The 15163-nt window shown below is 37.7% G+C and overlaps 1 protein-coding gene and 1 pseudogene across 1 annotated transcript in view; one reads left to right on the top strand and one right to left on the bottom strand.

The window, feature by feature from the left end:
• The window catches only part of Mid1 (midline 1), a 346136-nt gene that overhangs the window by 28337 nt on the left and 302636 nt on the right, over window positions 1-15163 (top strand). The gene's annotated exons all lie outside the window — the stretch shown is intronic.
• Window positions 4632-4821, bottom strand: LOC113837531 (annotated as a pseudogene).

Raw genomic sequence — 15163 nt, forward strand, 5'->3', positions numbered from 1 at the left:
GTTTTAAAGTTGTTCTACCCATTCCAAAAAAATGGTCAGGCTCAGAAGAGATTACTTATGAACACCAGTTGTTTTTTTTTTAAGGGTGTAATCTTGGCATACAGTACTTAATGAGAGAATCAAATGGTGCAATGAATTACAAAGACTCTTCCTATAAGAGCAATTCTATCCTCATGGGATTTCAGTGCAGTAATGAGAAATAACCCCAACTCATACAAAACATGTTAATTTTGATGCTAATTTGTCCAGAACGGTGGTTTCAACCTAGGGTGGTTTTGCCTTATGATGTTTACTTAGCAATATTTGGGAACAGTTTTAGTTGTTTAAGCCTTGAGTACTGTTGAAATCACATAAATATAGGCCAGGGATGCTGCTAAATATCTTACCAGGCACAGGTCAGCTTTCATAATAAAGATTTATCTGGTTCAAAATGTTAATGGTTCTTAGTCTTAGAAATCCTGACCTAGAATCATGGCTTATTCTGGAGAAAGTACTCATGCTGGGGTGAGGAGGAGAGCCATGTGTATTCAATGGCTCAGCATGAGTGTGAATTGAGAAAAGGTCAAGGGCTTGACATTTTTCATATTTGTGTGTCTTAATGGAACAATTGTTATTTCGAAGATTAAAAGGTGGGAAAACCAGGTAAATTCTGAATTTATAATGAAGTCATGTCTCTTCTTGTTTCTTGATCTGCTTCCAAAGGAAAAAAGAAAGGAAATCACCCACAGACTGAAGTTACCACTTTTTAGTGCCTGGGTTAATTAACAAGAACGGGCATTACTATTAAGGGAGGGTGATGTCTATGTCTTAATTATAGATTTGCCCCAATGCACAGAGCTCTCTGGGCAGCAGGTTGATTGCTCTGAGGTGCTGGGACAAAATGTCGTCTTAATCTTGGATTTCTAGGGTGTGTCACTTCAGTCACTCAGTTTAAGTTCCTTAGCTGTGTGCTTGCTGGCCCGTTTCTATGCGACGGTTGCTCTTGGGTTGGGAGCAGCTGCTTTCTCTTAAATGCCTGTGCCTATGTTTGCTACATTTCTATGACAATGTGTTCACACCAATATAATTATGACTGCATTAGCACTTGCCCTGTAAAGCACATGATTCAGGGGTTTATGAGGAGGTAATAAAAACTCACTTCAGGCTTAAACTTGTCTCTGGGTGGGGGCAGTTGTAAATGGTCATTGTTGGTTAGGGCCTTCTGAAGTTTGTGGTCATTAGTCCTATTTATGGGTTATTTCTCTGCAGAGCCAAAACTATGTGCTGTGGGATTTAGAGCTTTAATCATTTAGCAAAACACAAAACCCTTGCCAAGTTTCATTGGCATTCATTAATTCTTTCAACAAATATTTGAGTGCCTAAAATGGGCCAGGGGCAGGTAAACAGCCCTGAGTTCATGTTCTCATAGAGCTTGTATTCTACACAGGGAAAGGAAGCAAGAAGTGGGGGGGATGGGGGGAGAGAAGAGGCCAAGGAGCAAGACGAATGAAAAGAAAAGAGAAGAAAGGAGAGACTGGGTCAGGGAACGAAAGAGGAAGGGAGGATATGGAGGTGGTGTGGTGAAAGGGAGAGGAGGAAGTAGAGGGAAGAGAAAGAATGAAGTAATGAAGGCAAGAGGGGTGAAGATGGAAATGTCACATGCTAAAAGCTTTTCAAAGCATTTAAATAGAGTGATTTTGTGGCTAGTTTAGAACAGTAGACAAAGACAGAGTCTTTTGGAGGTTACGGGAAGACAGGCTTTTCTGCCCAAAGCATTCCAGGCAGAGGCATCAACTGGCATAAGCCTCCAAGGCTGGGTGAGTAGGCTGGGGCAGGAAGAGCAAGGGCAGGATGTGGCAGATGTGATAGGGAGCGGAACTAGGGCAACCAAACCCTTCTAAACTAGGATTTGAGGCTTGGCCTTTAAAACAGGGAGGAACGTGGGCTGATGTGAGTTTGAAATAGATCATTCTGACAGTTTTGGTTTGTCGAGGGAGCAGGGAGCCTTGTTGGGAGATCCAGATGGTGACATTGTGAACTTGTTTTCAGGGCTCCCTATACAACCCCCTTCCAGGGGTGATCAAATGTCTGAGCAATGTCCAGAGAGTGAGATCCAGGCTGCCACTGTTTCCTTGCTGGAGCAAACTTCTGCAGATCTATTAAATGAGGAAAGAAAAAATAAAGCCTTTGTCAATCAGTTTGTTTACCTGTAATATGGGCTTTATAATGTATGATTTTGCAGAATTGTCCTCAATTGGCACTACATGAAAAACTCTTAGCCTCAGGCATATCAGCTGTTAACTCATATAAACACATCAACTACCACAAAAACATGGGAAAGCAAGGAATTTTCTTTTGAATTTTAAAAAAAATGTTTTACTTACATATTCTTTGAGAAACCCATACATGTATTCAGTGTGTGTTAATCGTATCCAACTGCTCTCAAGACATAATTGAGAATATTTTGTGCTTGAGTTGAATAACAGGGGACCACCCCAGAAGCTGAAATATATTTTGTCTCTATTCTTCAGTTTTGACGTCTTCTTTTCCTTCTCATTTCTGTTGCACTGTTTTCTTTTGCCTCCAATTGCCTTCCAGAAAGATGGCACCCATCTGAACATGTGCATTGCAGTGGTTTTTAGAATGATGAAAGAGTTCTGCACTCTTTACAAGCTAATAAAAATAATGAGAGAGAGAGAGAGAGAGAGAGATGGAGGAAGGAGAGAGAGAGAGTCCTGCAGTCACCACTAATGCCTAATTAAAACATTTTCATCATTCTGAAGTGAAATCCTGTACCCATTAACAGCTCCTCTCCACTTCCCCTTCTCCAGAGCCTGTGGCAACCACTAATCTGCTTCCTGTCTCTCTGTATTGGCCTCTTCTGGACTTTTCCTATCAGTGGAATCATAAACTATTTGTCATTTCCTGTTCTGCTTCCTCCACTAGGCCTAATGTTTTCAAGGCTCATCCCTACAATAATTAGCCTCCTGTTGCTGAGATATATATCTATACATTTTGTTCAAAATGGAAATTTTTTTGCATAGGACTTTTAGCAGAAAGGGAACTACATAAATAAATTTTCTTAATTAAAATAAAGAATATGATAAAATGTAAGAAAAACCTGGTATAACAACAAAAAAATGGATAATATGAGTTCTGGCTGGAGTTTGTTAATGATTGCTCTTACCATAAATAGAATATTCTCCTTTTGGTACTATTATGGTACTACCACAATTGTTCTATTTTTACTACCTCTTATAAAGCTGTCTTTCTGGTTTTTAGTCCATCCCCATCCCCCACCCATTCCTTTTCTGTAGTCTGCAACAAACCTGGCAAACTACCTCCCATAGGCCAAATCTGGCTTGAAGCACACTTTTGTAATCAAACTTCTATTGGGTCATGACCACACCCATTAATTTAAATATTATCTGTGGCTGTTTTCACTTACCATAATAATGTTGAATTGTGTCAAGGGAAATCATATGGTTCACAAAATCTAAGTTATTGTATGGCCCTATAGGTCCCAAAAGTTTACTGACCTCTGGTCTAATGAGTGAACAAGGACAGGAACCCAGTTTATTTGTTCCTAATCAGAATGATTTGTGGCTTATTGTGACATCCATGAGCTGTAGGAACTCCTTCACAAAACCATGAAAATGATAGTATTTGTTGAAATAATTTTCCTTTCTATTATAATATTATATCATAAATATTTCAATGAAAAGTGATGCTATATTATTTCTTAATATTCCAGGCCCGTTGGTGAATGGAACTGCCACCTTGTGGATTATTAATGTCAAGTTACAACCAAAAATACTCACTCATACATGCCATCCAGGGCTGCACACAAGCATATCAAACTTGGCAGTGGGTGTGTTACTCATGCCTTCCTGAACTCAGGAATTTTTAGTGTCCCAGAAACTCCAGTTAAAACTTTGGAAACTGCTTGATCTACTGTTGTGATCTAGACTCACATATTTAGAGTGTTGTAATAAAAGCCAGGCAATTTTCATGTCCTTGCCTCTTTAGGCATTTTATACGGGTAGAAGCCTTACCTCAAAGCAACCTATTCGACTTCCTTTCATATTTGAAGAGTTAATGGGGGAAACCAAAAATTATAGTTATACCCCCGTGTTTTCTGAATGAAATTGAAATACGATCTTACTTCCAAATGTGTTCCTTATAAAGTTCATCCATTAATAGCACTTGTCTTCTTGACCCAGTTGTGCCCACAGATCATGTTTCTCATGTTCCCCATTCTGTGTAAGCCTCTGTCTTATCCACTAGCCTATGGGATTTCAAATGAAAATGACTATCCTTTCAGTGCTCTGTTGAGTATGACATGAATGAGTTACTGAACAAAGGTTAAATCTTCACACATCTTTTAAACCTTCAATCATTCTCCTGCATGTGCACTGTAGTTTTCATCTATAAATTCCTCACATTAGCATTGCTTATTTGCTTGCTTCGGTTTAATACCTAGTCTTTCTATGTTGTCAAGGCTGGTGTGAAACTATGTAGCCCATTCTGACCTCAAACTTTTTGTATTCCTGCCTCGGCCAGCAGAGTGCTGAGACTCCAGGTATTCGCCACTGAGCCTGGTTAACACTGGTTTTGTTGTTTGGTTTGTTTGTTTTTTTCTTTTTTCCTTTTCCCTTCCCTCTCACTCTCCCAAAGGGAGAGAAGACTGGCCATCAATGGAAAGAGGCAGCTGCAAGAAAGCAGCACCTACAGCGGGCCTCACGCTCAGGATACCTCTCCTAATGGTCTCAGGTATTCTATACAGTCAGAGAAACCTCGATAGTAAAGAACTATAGAAATGATACCTGAAAGTATAGTCTTACCATTGTTTTTTTAAATGAGGATTTATTTCCTGAAATAACTCTTAATTTTATCTGCAATAGCGACTGTTTTCTATCCTTTAACCCATAAATTTGTCATCAGCAAATCAACAGTAGGCCCTGTGGAAGATACACTTTCAGGTCAGGTGACAAGTATTAAAGTATCAAAATATTTTAATATTCATACATAAATTTAATAAACATGATAAGAATTCAAAGAAAATGATTGGGTGTTGCGGAGGAAATAACATGAAGGGCAAGTGATGTTGACTAAGGAGTATGAAAGTCAGAGTGATGACTGGAAACAAAATTCATTTCTCATGCTTATAGCAAAAATGTGCTGATCAAGGAGCTGTTTCTAGAGACGGGGGCAGAATTAAGGGAACATGGGAAATATGCTGATTTGCCTGTATGGTGGAGAGAAAGGGGGACAGAATGTGACACTTAGTGAAAACTGGTGTTCTGATGCTGCTGGAAAGAGGTTGTGCCCAGAATGGTACACAAGTAGGAAAGGAAGAGAAAACATGGGTACCTGAAACCCTTGCAGCTCTTCCTGAGACTTTTCAGTGGCTGAGCCCAATGCAAAGCCAGACAGAAGGAGGATAGAGTCACACAGAGAGATGAATAGGATTCAGGAATACAGAGCAAGATACAGAGCTAGACAATGGCTAATGGAAGCAGATTGTGGAAAGAAGTGAGAAGTCAGGCACAGCCTTTCCTGGGTGTCCATGGAAGTGATGAGATGACCCATAAAGGTTCAGAGGTCAAGGGAGGAGCTTTTTCCATTAGAGGGAGGAAACTATGGCAAGTCTTTGAGCTAAAACAAAATCTAGGCAACATAGTATCTAAAGAAGAGAGAATAACTGCCTCAACAAGATGATGGGACAGACTTATAGTTCCTAGGGGAGGCCTTATGCTCTCCAAGGAGCACATGGAAGGTGGGGGTGGGGGGAGTGGGAGTAGGGGGAGGAGAGGAGGGAGGAAAACTAGGATTGGAATATACAAAATAAATTAATAAAAATGTAAAAGGAAGAGGGAATAAGGTTGGGGTGAAGGGGGCAGAGTTCAGGTCATGGATGCCTTCTGTGTGTTGAAGCCAGTTGGGATGTTAGTCCTAGTGCTGTGGCTGTCTGTTGAAAAGAATGAAGCAGTCTCATTGAGGACTTCAGCAGTCTGAGAGGGAGATTTCAGTCAATGGGCAGATATTTTACTATAAAAGAAAAATCTATTTTCTCTCGACTCTTGACTGTGATGTGGTGCAATTAGCCATCTAAAGTTCCGGCATTTGTGACTTTCTTGAAATGGGAAGCTGTAGCCTGAAACTAAAAGTTGAAATAAAGCCTTCCTATCCTATGTTTCTTTTGGTCAGGGGTTTTCTCACAGCAACAGAATGAAACTAATACAAATTGCAGCTGGAAGGTCACTAGAGTAGTGCTGATATCAGTTGAGAATGGAGCCCCTTAGTGCAGATAGCATTGCTTTGCTTTCTGGCACATAGTACTCTACCTTTGACTCATTTCTCCAAGATTTTAGATTTCCTGAATCCAAGAATGATCCGTCATTCCCTTTAACCACAAGTTCTACATACACAGTAAGCAAAATAACAACAAATCCATACAAGTGAATGAACAATGAATAGACCTTAAATGTGATAGAATGTGAAGATGTGATTGAGCCTCAAGGATATTAAAGTCTTATTCTCCCTCTGATTTTTCCTTTACTTAAAGAAGAAATCACTAGAAAGATTGTTGGGGGAAGTTATTTGGGACCTCTCAGACTGCAAAAATACTGCTATAGATACTCTTATGGTTAATGTGGATTGCCAGCTTAAGAAACAAGCCTCTGGGAATACCTGTGAGGAATTTTCTAGACTTAGTTGACTGAGGTAGGAAGTGGGTGGTATTGTTCCTAACGCTGTGTATTGGACTGGATTAAGTGAGCTGAACACTAGCATTCAGCTTTCTCTGCTGCTTAGCTATGGATGCAATATGACCAGCTATCTCATAATCTTTCTACAATGACTTCCCCATGCTCAAATGTCAGTCAAAACAAATGTCTCCTTCCTTAGGCTGCTTTTGTAATGTGTTCTGCACAGCACTGAGAAAAGTAACTAAAACATATATAAAATTCAATTATGAAAACCACATTTTACAAAGCAATTAATTATGTAGATTCTCTATCCAGATTCAGCTAGCCCATTTATGTCAGCTGGATCTCTTTTTAGTTGAAAGAATATTTCACCTGAGCTTTGGAACCAAGAATTTTATTCAAATTCTAGCTTTGTCATAAGCAGCCTGGGTGATACTAGCCAAGTGGCTGAATGTGCCTGAATTTCAGTTTGATCATCTGTGAAATAACAATGGTGATACCCATCTTAACACCAAATTACAACTGGCAAAATGTAAGTAATTTTGCAACTTTGAAACTATAAAGTATTGCATAAGTCTTCATTATCTTTTATTAGTATTCAGATGTCATGAATGAAGCCCACTTAATTTTTATTTTGTTTTTCTTTAAAATATTTTGATTTATTTTTATTTTTGAAATTAAAATGTAATTACATCATTTTTACCTTCCCTTTCCTCCGTCTAACACTTTCCATTTAACCCCCTTGCTCTCTCTCAGATTTATGCCCTCTATTCCTTTAATTGTGTTACATATATATATGTATATATACATATTTCTAAATATATAAATACAACTTGTTCAGTTGTTCAGTGTTACTTGCTCATCTAAATTATCAGAGGTGACCCCCATCTCTTCCTTAGTTGACTATAGTTCTTTGTCTTGGTGGGGTCTGTGAGATTTCCAAATTCCATGTTAGCATGTTTACTGGTGTTGTCCTCATTCGGGTCTTGTATATTTTTTTAAAAAAAAATTATGGGTATATTTCTGAAAATTTTTCAATCATGAAAAAAATACTTTTCCTTCTTTCTTTTCAGTTCTATTGTTCTGTTTCCTCTTGTGTTTGTTGGTTGATTGGTTGGCGGTTTGGTTGGTTGGTTGGTTGAAGACACTGAAGCCCAGACTGGCCTGGAATTCTCTATGTAATCCAGAATGGTCTTCAGTTCATGGAAATCCCCCTTCTGCAGGCTTCTGAATGCTAAGATTATGCCCCAAAGCCACCACCCCTGATGCCTTTTCTTCAATAGTTTTTTTTTCTTTCTTAAAATAATTCTAACTCTGAGGCCAGAGATCTAAGTAGTTCAGTGATGAGAAATTGCTAACCATATTTGAGGCTCAAGTTCCCTCTCCAGTACTGCAAACAATCATAATTTTACATTAGCTTATAAGGAGTGCATTGAAATATTCTTGTTACAAATTATTGGAACTAACAAGATGTTTAGAGTTGCTGTATAAAAAACCATCTCCACCAAACCCTCACTATCTTTGTCCTTGCTCAAGGGAAACAGGTTGGTGTTTAAGATTTTTTCTATGTGTTCACGTCTATTTGTTTTGTGTTATCCAGCTATGATCTTATATTTTATATTATGACATCTTTTCTTCTACTTTAATATTTCATTTTTATTATTATAGCCTAATAGATGGTAGATTGTTAAGATAAATAGCTTTTTTTCTTAGACACAACAGCATATTAGTTGTTATTTGTCTGCAGTAGTCTTTCACTTTTTCCACCCATTTTAGAACAGATTAAGACAAACATCAAATGTGTCATATGTGGACCTTTGGCACTTCTGGATTCATGATCCTTTTTCATTATTGCACTGTCAGTCAATGTAAAATTCTTGAAAATACAAATCCTCAGAGGAGTTGGCACTAGGATTAGTTGCTGAGTTCTCATAATGAAAGGCACACAACAAATTGTCAATGGGGTTTTACATTCAGTTTTTCAAATCTAATGTGAATGGTACCATTGCCCGTTTTTGAAAAATAACACATTTCCTAATGACTTTTGTGTGGCGTCATTGTCAAGTACGAGTTTTGGAAGCTGTATTTGTGAGTCAGTGTGAGTATGTAATCCCAATAAAAGTCTAATGAGGTTTGCTACACTGATGGTTGAATATACTTATAAACCACTTTAGTGTTTGGTTTTGTGTGGTTAATTTCATGTATTTTAATTTTATAGCTATGTAAAAACAGGATCAAATATAGAACTCTGAAATAAAGCAGAGTAAGTTGCATTTTTTCCTCTCACCTTTTCTCTAAAAAACGAGCATGCTTTTCCCCACAATAATGATTCATTCAAAGGTCTAAAATCTTGTGTGAAATTAATGGAGAGCTCTGTTATATAAAGCAAAAATATGCTTCTGCCAGGAGGCGTGCCATCAAAAAAAAAAAAAAGGCTACAAGTCTGTTTTTAATCTCGCATTTAGTTAAGGAACAGTTCTGATGGGGGTAGAGAATTGCCAAAGGAAAATGCTTTCCTGCTGCTGAAGAAATGATGAGGCAGGCAGTGGGTTTATTTTTGTAACAATGTGTTTTGATCCTGTGACAAATGTTTCACCATAGCCTTAACATTTTTCCTATTCTAAACTAAATTGTGTATGTTAACATTCTGATCTGTCTCAACTTCTAAGAATACTAAGATGTATTGTTGGTGTTGAGGACTTTTCTCTCTGGTTTCCTGTAAGTTTAATTCAATTAAGTGGTTGTTGAGTGTTTCCCATTTGCAAAGTACCAATTAGTGTACTGCCTAGTCATAGAAAGATGGTTAAATCAACAGGTCTCTATCAGGGAGAAGGTGAAACTACCCCTAAGTGATTTAGGTACAAAGAAGAGGGCAATGCATTCTATTAAAACAAGCAAACAAACTGGAAGATGCTAAAAAGGAAAATAAGGAGGCAAACAAATTAAAATAAGGAATATCCTGGAGGTCTGGGAAAACAGAGAAATAGACTTACATTTAAAGATGGGTATCATTTGGTATTTTGCTGTGAGGGTTCTGGGGCTAGAGGAACTGAAAAGGTTAAAACATAGCACAAATATTACACTGTAGCTCTCCACTTAAGGATTTAGTACTAAGACCAGACCTGTGCTATTCAATACGGAAACCAATAACAATATGTATCTGGTTAGATTCATATTTTAAAAAAAAACAAAAAATTCAATCCTTCAGCGACACTAGACACATGTTAAGTGCTTAATAGGCACCAGCAGGGAGATACTGTGGTAGAGAGAATGGTAGAAAAATTACTGTTCATTACTTTTCACATTTTGCATCTACCTGGAGGTATGTTAAAACACCAGTTGCTAGGACACATTCCTGGAAATTCTTCATCAGTAGGTCTGGGATGCATCCTTAAGTTCTGCTTTTCTAGCAAGCTTGCAAGTGATGCCCATGCTGTCAGGCCAGGGACTTCATTGTCAGTAGCTTTACAAGTGATTTGTACTCTAATGCTTCAATTTTATTATAGACCAATATATACATACATTCAGCAGTAAAAAGATTAGGACAAAAAATGCCTAAAATTATTTAAACAGTACAAATTTTAAAGCTAGTAAATTCCATTTGCATATATTTAGATATAAATAACTACCATCAGAAAAAGTTGAAGAAAAAAGAAAAGAATGCCTAAGGGGCATTCCTAAATGTTTAAATTCTATGTGTTTGTATGTAATATCTATGTGTGTGTGTTTGGTTCAGATTGCATGTACATAGGGTTCCCATTTGTTACAGTGAATATGTGGTAATCAGATAGGAAACATGGGTGTTGGTCCTTGAGTTCTACCTTATTTAAGACAGTCTCTCCTGTTTTTCTCTATGTACACAGGCTAGCTGGCCTTTGACCTTCAGGGTCTTTTCTGCTACCATCTGCAATCTCTTTCGAGTGCCACTTTCTATAGGTTCTGGGGATTCGAACTCAAACCTTAACACTTGTGAGGCAGGTGCTTTTCCTACGGAGCTCTCCATCCAAGCCCTTCATTCTTTATTTCTTTATATCTCCCCACCATCAATCTTACTAAGAGGTTCATAGACAGCCTTGGTCTATAGACCACACTGTAGTTTGAATATCAACTTAAAAACCTTGCACTTCAGGCTGTTTGTGATAGCAGTTTCTCATGGCATTTGAGTCATGTTGAAAAACAATGATAAAGTCAGATTATAAAAAGATAAATAAAGTAGCAGTGGAGATGGCATGCTTCCCAACTAAAGAAATCAATTCCAAGGCCATGACAAATCCACACAGAAAGCAGTAACTGTGGTAGACAGGAAAGTTCAGATGCCAAGTACATTGAGATCATAGAGTCAACAAGATTGGCAGCTAATTGGATGTGCATATGAGGAAAAGAGATTTAATGATGCTATTGAGTTTCAGTCCTGAGCAACTGGAATGGTGGCAATGGGTGTCACCAAAATAGGAAATACACAAGCACCTAAATTACTTTATAGTGAGGCACACATTCAAACCCTTTTGGGTTCCCTAATATGTGCTCCAGTCACCTGTGTGATTTTTCTCTAGGCTCTTAATGGATCTTTGTTTAAGAGATATACATAATTATACATATCAGAAAGACATCCTACTGGATGAGTGACTCATACTCAGATTGTATGTGAGATGGGCATTAGAAGTAGAACAGACAAGTAATATTCTACCCACTCAAAGTAGTGGGAAAGGCATTGTATGAATTGCAAATAAGGAGTAGTCCAGACTTTTTGAAACACTTTGAGAGCTTTTTGAAGCAACATGATCTCCTGGTGTTTGGGAAATGTATTTTTGTTTTATATATGCAAAATCACACCTACAAGAACAACTTATTATCCTGATAAATCTTATTAGCTTGTCTTAGGTCTCAAATCATCAATTACCCCAAAGATTACTGTCCTCATTTAAATATGCACTTTAGTATTGGAAGTCATTAAGTGGGAACAATTTTAAATCTACAAAAAAAATCTGGTTAGTTTACCATTGGATTTGACAGACCTTACAGAACATTGTAGAACCTCAGTAATATGAATCAGTGTTATGATATACTAGAGAGGTTGTAGGAAATAGTCTCAGATCACTAAGTGAAAGTTGATATTTTCCTTTCTTGTTCAGAAGTCATACAGCTCTATGAGATTTAAACCCACGAACAGTATCATGGAGTGATCATCCTAAGAATAAGCCTTCAGGGTTCTGTGCATATATATCTATATATAGATATAGATATAGATATAGATATATGTATACATATATATACTATATATATATATGTATACATATATCTATACATATATATACTATATATACATATATATATATACATATATATTACAAGTGTTATTTTTCTAGGAGTCTGAACCTATTCCCATGATGCAAAAAAGCAGATTTTATTTTCAGATGTATGCCTTCCTCTTTATGCTTTTTAAAAGATCGGAAATGAATTATTTAATTCTTATATTCTCTAAAATTCATATATTCAGAAACTAATATGTGGTTGGAGTTTATTGAGAGCTGGTATTATACCCATAAAGTCTCATCAATGCGACTGCCCAAATCTGAGCTAAACAAAGACAATACTAATAATAGATATGCCAAAGTGGACAAGAAAGTCCACAGGGCCTCCACCCTACCCAAAGAACCATAAGCAATGGAAGAATGCTGAGAGTGAGAGAAAAAGTTTTCCATAGGGGACAGCACATCCAATACCATATAGTCAGCGCCAAAAACATACAAACAAGTAACACTGTAGAAACTTATCAGGGTATATTTATCAATATGTATATGTGTATGTGTATATTATAGATGTATAATGGATGCACATATATGCATGCAATAATAATTAGTGGAAAAAAAGAGGTCATTAATTTGAAGGAGATCTGGGTGGAGCATGTGGGAGGGTTTGAAGGGAGGTGAAGGAAGGAAGAAATATAATTATTGGTGACTTCTCCATTAATATGTTCTGACATATAATTGTTCCTTGTGAATTAGCAAATTTTCCTTCCCTGATATGAAGGCAGTCATTCTTACAAGTAGTAATTTCCCTTACAAAACAGAAGTTTTTCTTACAAAATGGCAACTTACCTTCTTTTCAAAGCTTCCCCTATATATGATGCTTCTCAAAGTATTCATTTCAAAGGAATTTTCACACAAAAGGGACATTTAGCATGGCATATTCTTGTCTTGTACAGTCATGTTTTGAGGTGGCACATTCTGGTCTCCTTAAATAGTACAGTCACAATTTTTCAGGGATTAGAACATAGACATCATACCAGGCATAGTGGTGCACACCTTCAATCCCAGTACTCAGGAGGCAGAGGCAAGCAGATCTCTGTGAGTTTGAGGGCAGCCTAGTGTAGAGTGAGTTCCAAGACAGATCTATATAGTGAGACCCCATCTAAAAAGAAAAAAATAAAATAAACATGGACATCATTGAGGACCACTATTCTGCCTACTATACCCCAAACCATTCCTCCCTATACCTCTTATCTCAGCAGTGCTCCATCATCTATCCAGCCAATAAAAACTGGAAGCTTCAAGCAAACTTCTGTGTCTATTTATCATTCCTATTTAACACAGAGAGTTTTCTAGGTCATGCAGTAACCTTTTCATCAAATTACAGTCTCTTCACTTTCATTATCATGGCCCTGATTTGGGCCCTTTGTTTTTCCTAACGTGAATGCCCCCAAAATACCATTTGAATTTGCCTTCCTGCCTTCCCGCCTTCCCTCCTAGTCATCTAGTTGGCCACATTTCTGATTGTGTTTCCCAACTCTATTGCTTTATGTTTCACAATCCCAGTGTTCACCCATGCTCAATGTTGTGGTGACTTTGCTTCTGTGTTCCTGTCTTCTGACATCATGTCTACTGCAGTAGACATTTAAACTTCTAAGCTCGGTCTGAATTCTGTAAGTAATTTGTGTTACATGCTATGAGGCTGATCAGCTGACCATTAAGAACTTTTGTGATTTCAGTTTTAGAAATTGCCTATCCTTCCTATAATATGACCAAGAACAGCAGAAGTGCATGAAGAAAAGGACAAAGCACTCTGCGAGTGTGATTTGTCACTGTGATTCAGCAGTGTGTGAAATGACATTTTGTTAGGTTTTGTGGATCAAGCCTGTTAAAATGTCTTCTTCCTTCTGGTGGAGATGGAATGAAAGCACGCCTTCATGCATTTCAGTAATTTGGGCAGCTACTACAGGGAGGTACATCTTCTCTCTCACCAGCTCTCCTACTTCGTATTAAGCTCCAAAGCAGAACAGACATCCTCCATTATTAGTTGAAATGATTTGTTCCTTTAGGAACCCGAGGTTTAAGGATCCTTGAAGCTGTCATCGATTAAAGTGAAAGAGCTGTCATTCTTCTTGAAACTACCTGGCTTTCAGTGAACCTGAATATACTTGTTGACATCCTTCTGTCTTGTTTCTCACAACATAAAACTCATGGGATTGCCCGTCTTAAATAAGGCAACACTAGCTTTGTAGAACAGTACCTGTTACAATCCCTTGACAGGGGGTCACAAATGTGCAACATCTCTGCCAGACACAAGGGTTTTCCTAATGTCTGCATAATTCTATGGTGTTTGATGCTATGTTTCCATCATTAAGGTTCTCAATGTGACATATGGAAATAATTCAACCATAGCAATTCATGAACATTACACTTGATCAGAATATAAAAATCTATCCATACCAACTGTCTCCTTGCCTCCTTTCCCTCTTTCTCCAATACTTTGAAAAGACAAAAACTAATTTAGGCTATATAATTTTTGTGTTCAGTATGAACACAAAATATTTATTAAAGGGATGTTTTTCAATCCAGATTCTTTACCTTTCTTTCTAATCTCCCTTTCTCATTCTTCCTCATCCAATTTCCACCTTCCTTTTATTTTCTGCCTCTACTTCCTGAGGGCTGCAACTACAGGCATGCCCCAACAGAGCATCATACGCTAAACAAGCATTGTATTGACTGAGATATCACTAGACTCCAAATTAGCACCTTTTGTGTCTTCATTTATCATACAAAATTAATTCTCATATGTGCCCTCTGTAATCCTCATTCTCTAACTTTTCGAATGCCTGGTGACTTCAGTCAAACCTTGATCTTTCTCTCTCTCTGTCTTTCTACCTTTGCTTGTCTCTTTTCCACTTTATCCTTTCCTCCTGTGCCACCATCCAATTCCATTCAGACACTGCCTCCCCTCATTTTTCATCATGTTATTTGCTTCTTAGTACAAAATGATCTATTGCAGAGCAAGAGGAAGAGTCTCCCACCCCAGCAAACAAAAAGGAACTTCAGTTATGCTTCTTTAGCAAGGAAAACAAATACTATCTAAATGTAAAATAGATTGAAGAATAAGGGCCAAATACACTCCTCTGTAACACCCTTGACAGTGCTCAGAAACCCTCCAGTATTTTACAAAATCCTTGTATTACGCCTATATTTTGTTCAAATTAT

Source organism: Cricetulus griseus, chromosome X, assembly GCF_003668045.3.
Source record: "Cricetulus griseus strain 17A/GY chromosome X, alternate assembly CriGri-PICRH-1.0, whole genome shotgun sequence".
Taxonomy (NCBI): domain Eukaryota; kingdom Metazoa; phylum Chordata; class Mammalia; order Rodentia; family Cricetidae; genus Cricetulus; species Cricetulus griseus.